This window comes from Mugil cephalus, chromosome 1, assembly GCF_022458985.1.
Source record: "Mugil cephalus isolate CIBA_MC_2020 chromosome 1, CIBA_Mcephalus_1.1, whole genome shotgun sequence".
Taxonomy (NCBI): Eukaryota; Metazoa; Chordata; class Actinopteri; order Mugiliformes; family Mugilidae; genus Mugil; species Mugil cephalus.
Genome location: NC_061770.1, coordinates 21,411,381 through 21,425,190, shown reverse-complemented (window position 1 = coordinate 21,425,190; position 13,810 = coordinate 21,411,381). Strand labels below are relative to the sequence as shown.

At 42.5% G+C, this 13,810-nt stretch overlaps 1 protein-coding gene across 2 annotated transcripts in view; it reads left to right on the top strand.

The window, feature by feature from the left end:
• sema3b (sema domain, immunoglobulin domain (Ig), short basic domain, secreted, (semaphorin) 3B) overlaps positions 1 to 13,810 on the top strand; it is a 78,530-nt gene that overhangs the window by 30,333 nt on the left and 34,387 nt on the right. The window lies entirely within an intron of this gene.

The window sequence follows — 13,810 nt, the reverse complement described above, 5'->3', positions numbered from 1 at the left end:
GAACAATTAATACAGAACAGTGGCCTACAAGTTCCACATGTTTACTCCGCAGAGAGCAAGCTGACTGATGAAGTCATAACAACTGTGCAATGAATCTTTTTAAGAGCTAAAAGAAAAGAGGGAACAGTGTGTGTGTGTGTGTGAGAAAGAGACTTAGCTGAGCTTTATAGAGCATTAGCTTGATCCATCGTGGCAGTAACAGTGAGTGTGTGCGTGCATTGCGTCCCATTCCGGCGTGTACTGTACTTCTTTATCAGAACTAGCTTTGATCAGGGCCTTCAGTTATTATTCTGTGTTTGTTTCATCTGGACTGCAGCCTTCCACACTCCTATTACTTTTGCCGTTGTCATATACGCTCATGTCCAAGATATTGCTCTAGGAATGCTCAGTAAAAATCAAGTGCAGTGTAGACCAAACTCACTAGCTGAGAAATGCCAGGGAGAAGTGGAAATAGTCAAAACAAGGTGCTGCAGACTGTTAGGCAACACTTAATGCGGCTGTTTCGTCAGGTTTGTGGAAAGTTATGAAGTAATACTGTTCTCTTAAAACGTGTGCATAACTGCTGCTTTGTGTATAATAGCAGAATGGACAGTAATGAAGATGATTTAGTACACGCCGATTAGCCCCAACTTTATAACCACTGACAGGAGAAGTGAACAACCTTGACCATCATTTCCTGCTGGGAAACTTTTGGACCTGGTATTCACTCATACCTAGGCCAGACCAGGCACCCCCACCCAATAGCAAGGACACTCCTTTATGGTAGTAGCCATCCTCAACACAAAAAAAAACATTTAGGAACAACTCAACAACTTTGGGACCCTAACCCTAATCCTAACATCGAGTTATTTTATATCCAGTTTTCACTTCAATCATCACATGAAAGGTTGCAATACAATGCACCATCATTATTTCAGGTCATATAAAACTTCTTAAGGCAATTAGGATTGTTGTTGATGCTATAAAAACAAAATTGAATTGAAATTACATTCTTGAAGAGGTTCTTCCCCTCGAGACATGATGAATTTCTATGTTTCTAGTGTTGTTTTCCTTGGGATGACTTTGTAGTTAGTTTACCTACTTTGCTGCAGGATGTCACTATTGAAGATTAACAAATTTGCAGGAACATGCATTTCTTTCATAGGATCTGTAAGTTCTTACTGTCTCTCCGTCACTCCCTCCCTCCCTCCCTCTGTTTCTTACTCCTTTCATGCCGCTCGGTTTAAACAGCTTTGTTTTTTTTTTCCCCTCCTTGACACGTTGGCTCCGAAAAAGCGGGGAGGAGTGGAAGGAGAGAGAAGCGGAGGACGGGTGGAAAGAGAGAATATGAGTTGAGCCAAAACAGAGGGAAATGACAGTTTGTTTGGTCAAAGCAGCCTATTACTTAGAACACTCTAATCTTCCTCCACTTGGCCGACTACCTGTAACCTCAAACAGGATGGCTGAAGGGAGCGTGGAGACGAGAGGCTGAGCTGTAGAAATGACTTCATTTCATTTGTATATTTGGCCCTTTTTAAGACCATAAATAGAATAAACTAAAGGACAGGCTTGAAACAGGCACAGCACACTGTTTCCATCCATTTTAGTCTTAAAATAGGTGAACTAGTTTTTATGAGCTAGGCTAATGCAGGAGAACAAATACTTGGAAGTGATATTAGAGAGGCACCAGGTTCCTGTATGATATCTTAATAATGTCTCCTGTTAACCAGCTGTGACCAGACGGGTTGACGTGCTCATCTAAAGCAACACAGGTTTTCCTATCTTTGTCTGAGGTTGGCATTAGATGAAAACAAATATGCACATTTCTTCAAGGATGCATTGATTCCAGATTTTATTTGAGGGCATTTTTTTTTTATGTGTCTGTGTGTATTTGCCCTCTGTGATTTGGGGGCTATGTTAATGACAGCTGTTGCTTCTGTGATGTAAAGAGGTGGTTTCCCATGTTTCCCTGGTAACCCCAAATCACACCCCATGTCATCTACCGTTAGTGTGTGTGTGTTTGTGTGTGTGTCTGGTTAACGCTCAGACTCCCATTTGCCCTGCTTTGTGTCTGGAATAAATATGGACCCAATTGTTCCTCAATAGCCCTTCCATTCAGCTGCCTGTGTGCCGTTATTAAAAAGCCTTTGTTCTCCAATCAGGATTTAGGAAAGGTCATTAAACTTTAGAGGCATTCAAATCCTAAACGAGGTAAAATGTTGTGCTTGAGACCCAAATTCACATTACGACTTGAAGCAAAGCTCTGATTGTTACTGTAAGAAGTAGGTCTTTGCACCTAATACCAGGTAAAGAACATTAACAGATTTTAATTTCACAAGAATTTAAAAGGAAATGTTAGAGGTAATTACATTATGTTACCAAGTCATTTTCTCTTTGTTTCATTTCAGTATACTTTTAACTTTGTTTCACATCCTTTGCATTCCACCCTTTGAGAAGATTATACAACATTCAAACCACTGACAGGTGAAGTGAATAACATTGATCATCTTGTGAGAATTCATTGTTCTGCTGGGAAACTTTCGGACCTGGCAATCATTCATGTGGATGTTACTTAGACACGTACCACCCACCTAGACCAGACCAGGCACCCCCACCCCATAGCAACGACACTCCTTGGCGACTGCAGCAGCCACTCCCAGCCGGACTCAGCTGGACATAGACTCAAAAAACACGAAGAACGGCATAAGGTGTTGACCTGGCCTTCAAATTCACGAGATCCCAAACTGATCAAGTATCTGTGTGATGATCTTGAGAGGGCCCACTAATTATTAAGAAGGTGGTCATAATGTTATGCCTGATTGGTGATTCTGGTAACACACCATTTTGATTTCATTATGAGGCATATTTCAGTAAATACAGACAAAAATAAATATATCTGTGTGCATCTGGATAATTCCACGAAACAATCAGAGAAAGTTTGTTGTAAACAAACTCAACTCTACTCTGCTCAGTTCCCAATGGAGCGACTCCAGACCAACTGCCCCCAAAGTTTTGTGGTCCCATGGAAGTTTAGACTGGCTTCTAGGCCACAACAAAACATCAAGACTCTTGGAATTATAACAAAAGATTTGTTGATAAAATGGTATTTTTGGATAGTAAATCACTGTGGTTTGTTCCCGTTGCCCTTACATACAACACTTTTGACGGCAGGTCCGGCCATGGGCAGATGTTTGTCAGTGTTTCGGTGTCAGAGTGTGTTGAGAACGTGATTACTCCACAGTAGTATTTGGAGTCAAGTCATACCAATAAATGATTTATTCTAAATAGGAGGAAGAGTTTCATATTTACAAATGACTTGTTTTTTCTCAGTTCAACCAAACACCAGATAATTTCTGATGACCTCATGCATCATTACACAGCTACTGTTGAAAGTATGGATCAAGTATCACACTGCTGTGTAAACAAGAAGGTCTACTGAACTCCACAGTTACCACACAAGGAGATTTTAAAAATGGTTAGAAGTAAAAGATTAAGAGTATTTAAACTTCAGTGCACCTTGTTCCACATCGTCAGCTTAAGCTTGCTGACAGTCCTGGTTCATTTTTTTTTGGGGAGCAGAAAAGAATAGTGTCATCTGCATACACGGAGTACAAAGCATTTTGAAAACACATTGAAGACGCCCTAGAATTCATTTGATTTCACTGTTTATTGTCGAGCAGAACAGTGACTTTCTGTCTACTGGAACTGCAACTGGAGTTAAAAATCTTTAGAACTCTGCAACACAGCTGGATTCTTGTGAGATTTGAGAGATCATAAGATCACAGAACAAGCCATGTTAGTGTTTAGGTGTAATAACAGCAGCAGTAGTGGTTTTGCGCACCATTTACCTCAAAGAGACAAAGAAAAGTTCAACAGAACTTCACCAAAGTTCTATGCTCCCTCTTTAGCACTCTCCTACTACGACCCGGTTGGTTGAAGCTAACTCACGACAGACAGATGGTTCATCCAATCAGGTTCATCGTCTTTCAAAGACTTCTTCCCAGATGGTTCTGTGCAACAAAACATCTGGCGCATAAGGTTAATATTGTCAGTCACTTTATAAAATGCAGACCCTCTCTGGACCAATTTATTCTGCCAGAAGGGTGGATGGTGATTTGCTGCCTTAAAAGGTTCACCTGATACTGATTTGATTACACTGGTGGAATAAAATAAATAGAAATTGTAGCGTTCTAGTTTTTAGCAGCACTCCAGACGAGGTAAAGTCTGCACCCACCATTAGGGAGCTCATTGCCTGTATAACCTGCATTCTTGGATTGTGCGCCTGAATAGACACAATCGCCCGGGGTTGTGCATGACTGTGGTGTTTGTGAGATGAATACAACCAAGGACAAAAATGTGTTGGCAGCCTTTTGCAGTAGAGGTAGCAGTGGAAACAATCACTGTCAATGTTTTTGCCTCAGTTTTTGAATACACAAAACCTCTTTCCAGGTTACTGATGCGAGGCCTCTGAGGGAATCACACTTTAAACTGGAAGCATTTGTAATGCTTATGCAAAGAGATTAACCCAAAATACCATCACTGCTATCATCTGTCCTTCCAGTCATCTTTTCCTGCGCCTCTCCGCTTCTGAGACATTTTTCATCCATTCATCCCCCTTTTTTCCCCACCTCTCCCCTATAACTATGCTCAATTACCGGTTGGCGGTGGGGATTTCTGCCCCGCCAGACACAGACAGTTGTCGGTACACCTGAGAATTTTGTACATCATTTGTGCATGTGCCTGGGAGCTAAGAGTTTGTGTGTGTGTGCGCACCTGTTCTTGCAGCCTGAATCTAAAAAAGTGAAATCGCAATTATGGGAAGGCTGAAAGTGCTTCAGTGTCGAGCGTCTCCGCAGGCACGTGGGTGTGTGTGTGTTGCTCGCGTCTGGTGGCGAGCGGCTGCATTTTTCGCATGCCTCACTTTGGGAAAGTTATCGTAAGTGAAGCTTTGCACAGTCTTTGAGGTTTTGTTAACTGCTCTTTGCAAAGACTCACACATATAGTCACAAACACTTCAAAATGGTGGAGGCAGGGGTTTTGTAATGTTTAACTCACTGCAAGGATTATTTCTGCCTCCAAAGCAGCTCAGTAGAATTATGATGTGAAGTGACTTGAGAAATTCCTACAACACTGTGTGATTAATTAGTAAGTAATTTTTTTCCTTAATTAATTATTTATTTATTTTTTTGCTGAAATGTTCAACAGAAAAATTGCGAAATGGCAGCAAATTAAACCAACGAGGACTGAATAATACATTTTGTATAACACAATGAACAACCCAATGTGCTCGTATTGCAGCAGGTAGTGTTTGAAAGCGTGTGTGTACGATATATACTGTGACAAGCAGGATCACGGGTGTGAGCCATCTCCACCAGCGCTCTCGTGAAATCTGTTTCGATTCTGAGCTCGTCTCAGATTTCCCCCGGGGGCGCGTGTGCGTGCGTACTCACATGCTAATAACTGCACAATCTACTGTTTCAACAGCGCCTTGAGGAAGTGTGTTTTCCTGTGTTTGCGTGTGAGTGTGTGTGTGTACGTGAGAGTGTGTTATTAATCCTCGATGGTGCTGAGAGCAGCCTGTCTGTTTGGATCAGTGCCCATCAGGATCGGGGATCATTTTGTTGGGTCGACTCGCTGCTATCACGTCTCAGGCCTTAATGAGGCAGCTCAGTGGTGGTGCGGTGTGTGTGCACGTGTGCATATGTGTCTTTGTGTGACTTCAGATGCGCCTTACGCACCTTATATATCTAATTTTTAGCAAAGACCTATCCAAATGCAAATATTTTGAAGATACCACCATTGTGGTAAAAAAAAATATCTGACATTACACTTTTCCAATGCATTTATCTGTTGTTTTTGATGTAGTCCAGCATTACTGAAGAGAAAATGTAGAGTCAGCCATATCTGCAATGGACCTGCTGACTGATATTCAACTAATGGTCTACAGAGCTGCTTTTGTCCACATTGTACTACACAACTTACAAATGTTAATTATGCTGAAGGCAGCATTTCCACATCTTGAACTTAATAATGACTCATCGGAAATAAATCTCTATCCTACTTATAAGTACAGGTGGAGATGAACCACATTTTGGAACACATCGATCAGCCACAACATTAAACCCACTGACAGGAGGAGTAAATAGCATCGACCAAGATGAGACAATGCAAAGTTCTGCTAGGAAACTTTTGGACCACAAGGTGTTGACTTGCCCTCCAAATTCCCTAGATCCCAAACTGATCTGTATCTGTGGTATGATCCAGAGAGGACCCTCCCCTCAAGCCATAGGACCAAAAGACCCCCACTGACAACATCCTGTTGCCAGATATCACAGGACACCCTGCACAATAATAGGCAGGTGGTCATAATGTTATGCCTAATCGGTGTATGTTAGGAGCATATATCACAGGAAATGGATCTTAGGAGATGGATAAATGTGGATGGGATGCACTAAAGATGTAACTTGAAATTTTACACATTAATAAAAATCAAGAACTTGGCTCATATGGTGGCATGGAGGAACTGATGTGTGTGGGCTTTTTTAAAAACATTTAAATGTGCTCTCTGTGTGCGGGCTGAAGGCTTACAGGTTGTGTTTTACTAGGTGATTTCCCTGGTTGTTGTCTTTTATCAGCCCTCACTGTGATGTGTGTCTGTGATGAATTCCCTGTGAGATAGCAACAGTGCACCAACTGCAAAGGTTTGATTAAAGCGAGGCTCAGGATTACAGGGCACCTTGCAATACACCAGCCTGCGCCTGCTTTCTGAACACACTGCCTGATAAAAAAGATGGCAAATTCTGCATTTCTTCTGCAAGAGTGACAAACACAATGGTTGTGGTTTATATGTATTATCATTCTTTTTGGTTTTGACCACAGCTAGTAGAAGCATGCCTTCGTGCTGACCAGTCAGCTAGATTTAATTGCGGTGGGAACTAGTGCAGCAGTGTGCATTCCACCAAGAAACACTGCCATTGCAAGTGTGTGTGTACATGCGTGTTTGTGTGAAAGAGACAAAGCCGTGGTCATGCAAGGTGCTGTAATCCACTCGGTGACCTGCACAACCTGCTCTCTGTCTGCCTGTGTGTGTGAAAATGTGTCGCTAAGGCCTGCGCTTATGTTTGAAGGTGGTCTTATTCGCCCGATGACCCCCTCTGAACCAGATGGTGTGTGACTGCATGCCTGCCAGAGTGTATGAGAGTGTGCGTCCCATCTCTGAGCCGCCTGGCACCAGAGTCAGTCTCCCTGCACCCGCTCACACCAGTCCAGCCGCCCCACTCCCACCCCCATCCTCCGTCCTTTCAGTTGGGTGTGATCACATCAAAGTGAAACAGGGAGGATTACAGGTTTCTGTGCCTCGGGGGGGATCCCAAGTAAAACCCCTCTCCCTCTGTCTAACTGTAACTCTCTCTTTCACTTTTCCATTCTTCCCACTTTCCACTGGGGCCCCCGTAATCCCTGTGGTGTCAGGAGGTCAGGGGCCGATGTCATGGACGCCACGTCAGGACACATTTAATAAAGATAGATGCTATGCATGAGGCTAGCTAACATGAATGGAGAAACGAGGAAAGGCTTGATTACTGTCTTTTCTATTTTTATTTCGATCACCAAAATCATCCACGTGGTTCTCAAAAGGTGTAGACGAGATTAGTGTGATTTCACAGCTGCCAAAATAGGCTCCGGAGCTCTAACGATGCTAATGACCACTTAGCGCTGGTATTTGTTTTATGTCGGGTTGGCGTGTAACACCCACAGAGGCCTCAACACACTCGAAGAAGGAGAAAGGTTCCCGGTTGTGGTCAACGCTATTTCATGCAGCTAATTTTACGGGCATGGCATGCAGGCCCGCGTGGAAATTTCTGCATCTGTTGAGCAAATGTTAATAATGCAACACTGCTGGCAGGTCTTACCACCCCAATGTCAGATTCGTTTTATGGGTATGGAGAGCCCGCTGTAACTGCATGTCATTTGAATCCATTGTTCCTCCCTCACTTTTCGGGGGAGCTCGCCTGACGCTGCATCTGTCCTCCAGGACTTTGCAGGCATTCCTCATTAGGGTGTAGCAACAGTGTAATGTGCTCGCGTATATTCATCACCGCGATCCAGCTAAATTGAAAGAGACGTTATGAATAGCATATCTATGCATGAGATTCTAATGACTAAATAGGATTGAGGCACGGGTTTAACAAAGCCAGCAGTGGCTGCCAAAAATGTACTCTGTGGTGCATTCAGGGAACTTAATTCTGTTAAAGCAACAGCTCACCTTGAAATGAAATGAACATATTTTTCCTCTGACCTGCAGTGCTTTTTATCCACACATGTTTGTGGTGTGGATTGGACATATTATCTCTAGGGCAGGGGTCTTCAACGTTTTTCAGGCCAAGGCCCCCAAACTGATGCAGAGATTAAGTAGGGACCCCCTACCTACTATATGTGTTCTATATTAAACTCAGCCTTTTATTATCATTTTGCATGCAATATTACACTAGTAAAATAAAACACAGGTTCAGATATTCATTTTTTATTTTAAATGTGTGTATCAGTTGGGTGGCCGTGCAACTGCCATAAACATAAACATACCTAATTGACAAATTCGAGTTTTAACTTTAAATATAGTTAAATGTAGCAGCACACAAGTTATTTAACCTTGGATGTATGGATGGTGATGGGAGCGAGCTACACTGTTAACTTCTCTTCTGCTAATATTGCAATATATAAAAAAAATGTCTAATCATCCAAATACTTTGGACCTCCTTGTGCTACCACTGTTAAAGACCTATTCTCTAGAGACTTCTCTTAAGTATAATGGGGCTAACTGGTAAATTACCAAGTGTATCACTGCACAGGAATCTTGAATCTCCATGAACTGTCCCTTTAACCAGTCCTGTGGCCCAACAACTTTCATGTTATAAAGCCATGTGCAAATTGTGGTCGGAACGTTCATTTCATGCTGGTTTCTTGAGTTTATTGAATGTAGCTATGTGTAAAAACGTTGTTCAGCACAACGGTGAAAGCCCCATTATTCAGTTGCCATTTCCTTTGAAGGAGTCTATATAAATCTGCTCATAGCTACAACGTGCACCCCTTCAAAAGTCGCTCAGAAAATTAGACTGGACGCTGTTGAAGTTCACAGCTGCTTAAGATGCGTGCATGTTGTGGCAACACTTGTAAAGTGACCACTTGGATTCAATGTTTTACTGAGGGACTTCTCCTCCAACGGCAACACCCTGCTTCCACGGCACTCGTGTTAGCAGGCACGGTTCTCAAAGTCAGCACGGTCTCGTTAACGTCAATGAAGCGTAAACTTTCAACACTGAAGCACCAGTGTTTTCCTTTTATTCGGGGTATTTTGTTTAAAATGATTCACTGCTACATTAATATTAGTATACGGTAATAGGCGCACATGGGGCCATGCCTAACGTCACCAAGTAATCATAATACAAAGTCGATACAGTTGTTCCAGGGTGTGCCCCTGACTGAGAAAGACTGACTGTATTTTTCTAATAGCACCAGAAGTAGAAGGTGGAAGGAACTTTGAGGCAGTTGCCTTTGAACAGTTACACATGGACGGTTGGCGTTAGTGAAGCCTGTGAGGAGATATTTATTGCATTATATACACTGATCAGGCATATCATTATGACCACCTTTCTTAATATTTATATTGTAGGTCTCCCTTCTCTCTCCAAAACAGTTGTGACTCATAGGAGAATAGACATGGGCCTTCTGAAGGTTTGATACAGATACTTGATCATTTTGGGGTTGAGTGAATTTGGAGGCCAGGTCATGCTGCTGCCATCAAGTAGTGTCATTGATATAGGGAGGGTCTGGTCTGGTCTAGGTGGGTGCTACATGTCTAAGATAACATCCCAAATTGAAGATGGTCAGTGTTAGTTACTTCACAAGGCAGTGGTCACAATGTTTTGCCTGGTGGGTGTAAGTGCTACAAGCATGTGTTTACGCAATGAAATAAACAGAGGTATTTTTGCATGACGTAATACGGAGAGTCTTTGGTGGAGTACGATGTTGTGTATAACACATTGTGCCATTGCATAACGCAGGGTGAGTACATGTGTAAGTTAATCATCTTATTGCTTCGATAATCTCTGGGTTTAATTTAGTAATCTTGAGGGAAAAACATGTTTGTGTCATATATTAAACAGTGAGCTTATTTCAAAAGTAGCTTGAGTTTAGATGAATGAATTTATCCATTTTTTTTTAGTATTTTGGGACCGTCTTTCGGATCTGTCCAGAGTCCCTTTTATAAATCCCACCCTTTAAGAGTAGCAGAACGACTTAATTTAATGTAAAAAAGAGCAAGCTCTTGTACTCACATGTTTCCATTGCTTAAATAATCTTGTACAGTGATTAGTGGTGCCATGTGAGCATTCCTGGTCATCTGGTTACACAAACACAACCCACCTAAAACACTTCAACAACAAACCCACTTGTTGTAGTTAGTTAAGTAGGGGTTAGTGTTTCAGGTTAGTATGTGTTGTACATTACCTTATGCAACTATTTTTGGAATGTTTTCATGAATGATGAATAGGTTAGAGGGCCACAGGGGAGATTTCTGTATGGGAGACTCTGGTCTGATGTGGACGCCACCACAATCTAAAGATCATTTCGGTTCAGTGACTCGCAATAAAACAAAGATTCACTAAGACGCTATTAGGAAACTGAGCCCTCATCTGTTTCACTGAGGCGTTAGATGAGACAAAAGCCTTTGTCAGGATCCCAGAGCCCTCTCTGCAGCCTGTAGAGACATCAGGCTGGTTTATGACAGACAGGTCAGCAGGGGGCGGGCAGTAGGCTGACAACATACACACAGGGCTAGTTTTAATTGTGCGCATGTCCTTGCATTAAAGCACTGAAAATAAGTGTGCATTGTGAGAAAAACTGACGGCAACGTCCAAGACAACACACACACATACTTCAGTGAACCCACTAATGTGAGACCCTTGACCTGGTGAGAGTGGATTTCTAGGTGTGTGTGTGTGTGTGTGAATGGATGTGAGTCCGGGTTGCCAGGCGCAGTGCCACACCTGCTACTGGAATGAAGACCAGAACAGAAGACTTGTAAAATGACAGAACACGTTTTGTACATAAAGGCATTTTGTGTGACCGATGGACACATCTAGATCTCCAGCCACAGTCCAGTACAGTGTAAAACTTGCAGGTTTTGCAGGTTAGGTTAGGGACAAGCAGAAAAATGTAACAATCAGGCATAATATTATGACCACTGAGAGGAGAAGTGAATGCCATCTTGTGAGAATACAATGTTCTGCTGGGAAACTTTTGGACCTAGCATTCATGTGGACCTAGGCCAGACCAGGAACCCCCACCCAATAGCGATGACACGATGACCGCTGTCCATTCTCTGATGAGTAACAACAGTTTCGGAGACAATAAGGGAGACCTACACAATATTAGGAAGGTGGTCATAATGATATGACTGGTGATTGGTGTACGTTTTAGGATTAGAAAGATTATTTTAGCCTGCTCACTGACAGGCCGCTGCGAAGTAACGACATCCTGTAACTCTATAACCCTCTACAAACCTCTAAAAGTCTGTTAATAAAACTAGTGTTTGTGGTGAACCGAGCGTCCCGTTTTAATAGACGGCGGAGGAGTGGATCATGCTGCGGGAGTTGCTTGACACGTTGAATGGAGGCTTTCATACTTTCCTTTTACCTCGTGAAAACGTATCATCAAAGGAATACATTGCAGCTGACTTACAAACAAATTAAAAAACAAGCTCTCAGAGCCAAACCTTGCATAACTTTGTGTGCATGTGTCCATTTTCTCCCTCCTTCATGTTGTGTTTTCAGGGGCTGGGTATCATGAATAGCTGACCCATACTTCAACTCTGATATGTGCGCGGGATGATGTAAACCCTCATGTGCTATAAATGTACCTCAATTACCCTCCTACAGTAGACACGGCAGCTTATCTTGCTTCAGGTCATTCTCACGTATCAGGAAATCTTTGTGTCTGTTTGTGGTAATTTTTTTCCAAATGCGGTGCTATCTTAATACATCTGTATACTTGGTTTTCCGCAGTTGTAACGATGATAGGTGCCACAAAGTGGGCAGGTACCAAGTTGACGTAATCCAAACTTTAAAGTGACACAGTGAAGGCAACAAGACCTTATGATGGCCTCATAAGGTTTACTGACATGTGACGCAGATGCACAATTGTCCAAACATTTACCAGAAGGAAACGTCATCTAAGACTTTGCTTCCTTCCAGCAAATCCACCAGGCTGATGGCAGGCCTGGAGCATTGAGACACATTGCGTGACTTTATCAGTCAAAGAAGTTTTTCGTGTGAAGTTGTCTTTCATTTCTTCAAAACAGATGCTCGATATCTTGGAAAGACAGATAAACTTTCCTACCCGTGAACACTTTTGTGGCGAAACGTTGATCTGGACGCACTCTGCTGACAACTGATTATGATCTGGCAAAGATTTTCTGGGTCAGTCTTCAAGTTTGTTCGGGCTGGTTTTATTTAGTGAAGGATGGGAGAGTGTCGTAGTTATACATGGAGCTGTTGAAACATGCCCAATGTAGGAGCCATAGAAGCTCGAGTAATGTTTAAGCAACACGATTCTTACAATATGCACTGATCAGGCATAACATTATGACCTGTGAAGTAAATAACATTGATCATCTTGTGGCAATACAATGTTCTTCTGAGAGACCTTTGGGCCTGGCACCCTCAGACGCCCCTAATCCATAACAATGACACTCTGTGAAGGCAGCAGGATGAAGCCTGACATAGGCACACACACAAAAATGCCTTAAGACATAAGTCTTAAAGCCGCAACCCCTAGGGACTCTGCAGAGGTACTGCAAGGGGGTTGCAAAATCTTTGGTTGATTGGACATTTTTATATATACATATATATTTATTTATTTATTTTTAAAATTTTCCCCCATAGTTTTCTAACAGAAATTTAAATGTCTTTAAATACACATTAGATGAATCCAACATATCTTAGCAAAGAGATAAATGGAGGCAGATTAAGTTATCCATCAGTCAGCACTTCACTCATTCACCGATACGGGATCTGACTCAGCAGCGCCACACTAAACCTAATCTAAGCCTCCTGTACACAGCAGGCTCTGCCCCTTTTGCTGCCGAGCCAATCACGAGGCCGCATATTACACGCAGACTCTGTGAGGGTCCCCGCAATTGGCCAAGACCCTATTCAGTCCCCAGGTGAAATCCAAATGCACAGCCACAATATGTATGTATGAACTATGTATAATGTATATTTATAAATACCACTAGGCCGAGTTTAATACAGAACACATATAGTAGGTAAGGGGTCCCAATAATGAAAAGAAGCACAACTTGTTGACTTGGGCTTCAAGTTCACCAGATCACAAACCGATCAAGTGTCTGTGGGACAATCCACAGAGGCCCCTCCCCTCCATCCATAGAACTTAAAGTCCCCGCTAACAACATCCTCAGGACACCCCAGAAGGCTCATGTCCATTCTCTAATGAACCACAACTGTTTTGGAGGCACAAGGGGGACCTACACAATATTAGGAAGGTGGTCATAATGTTATGCCTGATCGGTGCATGTTAGCTTAATTCACATGATCATATTTTGGTTTTTCACGGACACTCCAACTTTTCAGCCTCAGCCAAGATCACTTTAAGCGTTTAATGGGCAGCAGCAGTCACATTAGGATCATTTGATCCTTGACACATGGCTGTCCCGGTCACAGAATCACACAGCGAGTTTTCAACAGTGACTTCAGTTCAAGTCACAAGTGCGGATTGTGTTTGTCTGTTCCGTTGAATTAAGGTTTAATGTTCTCAA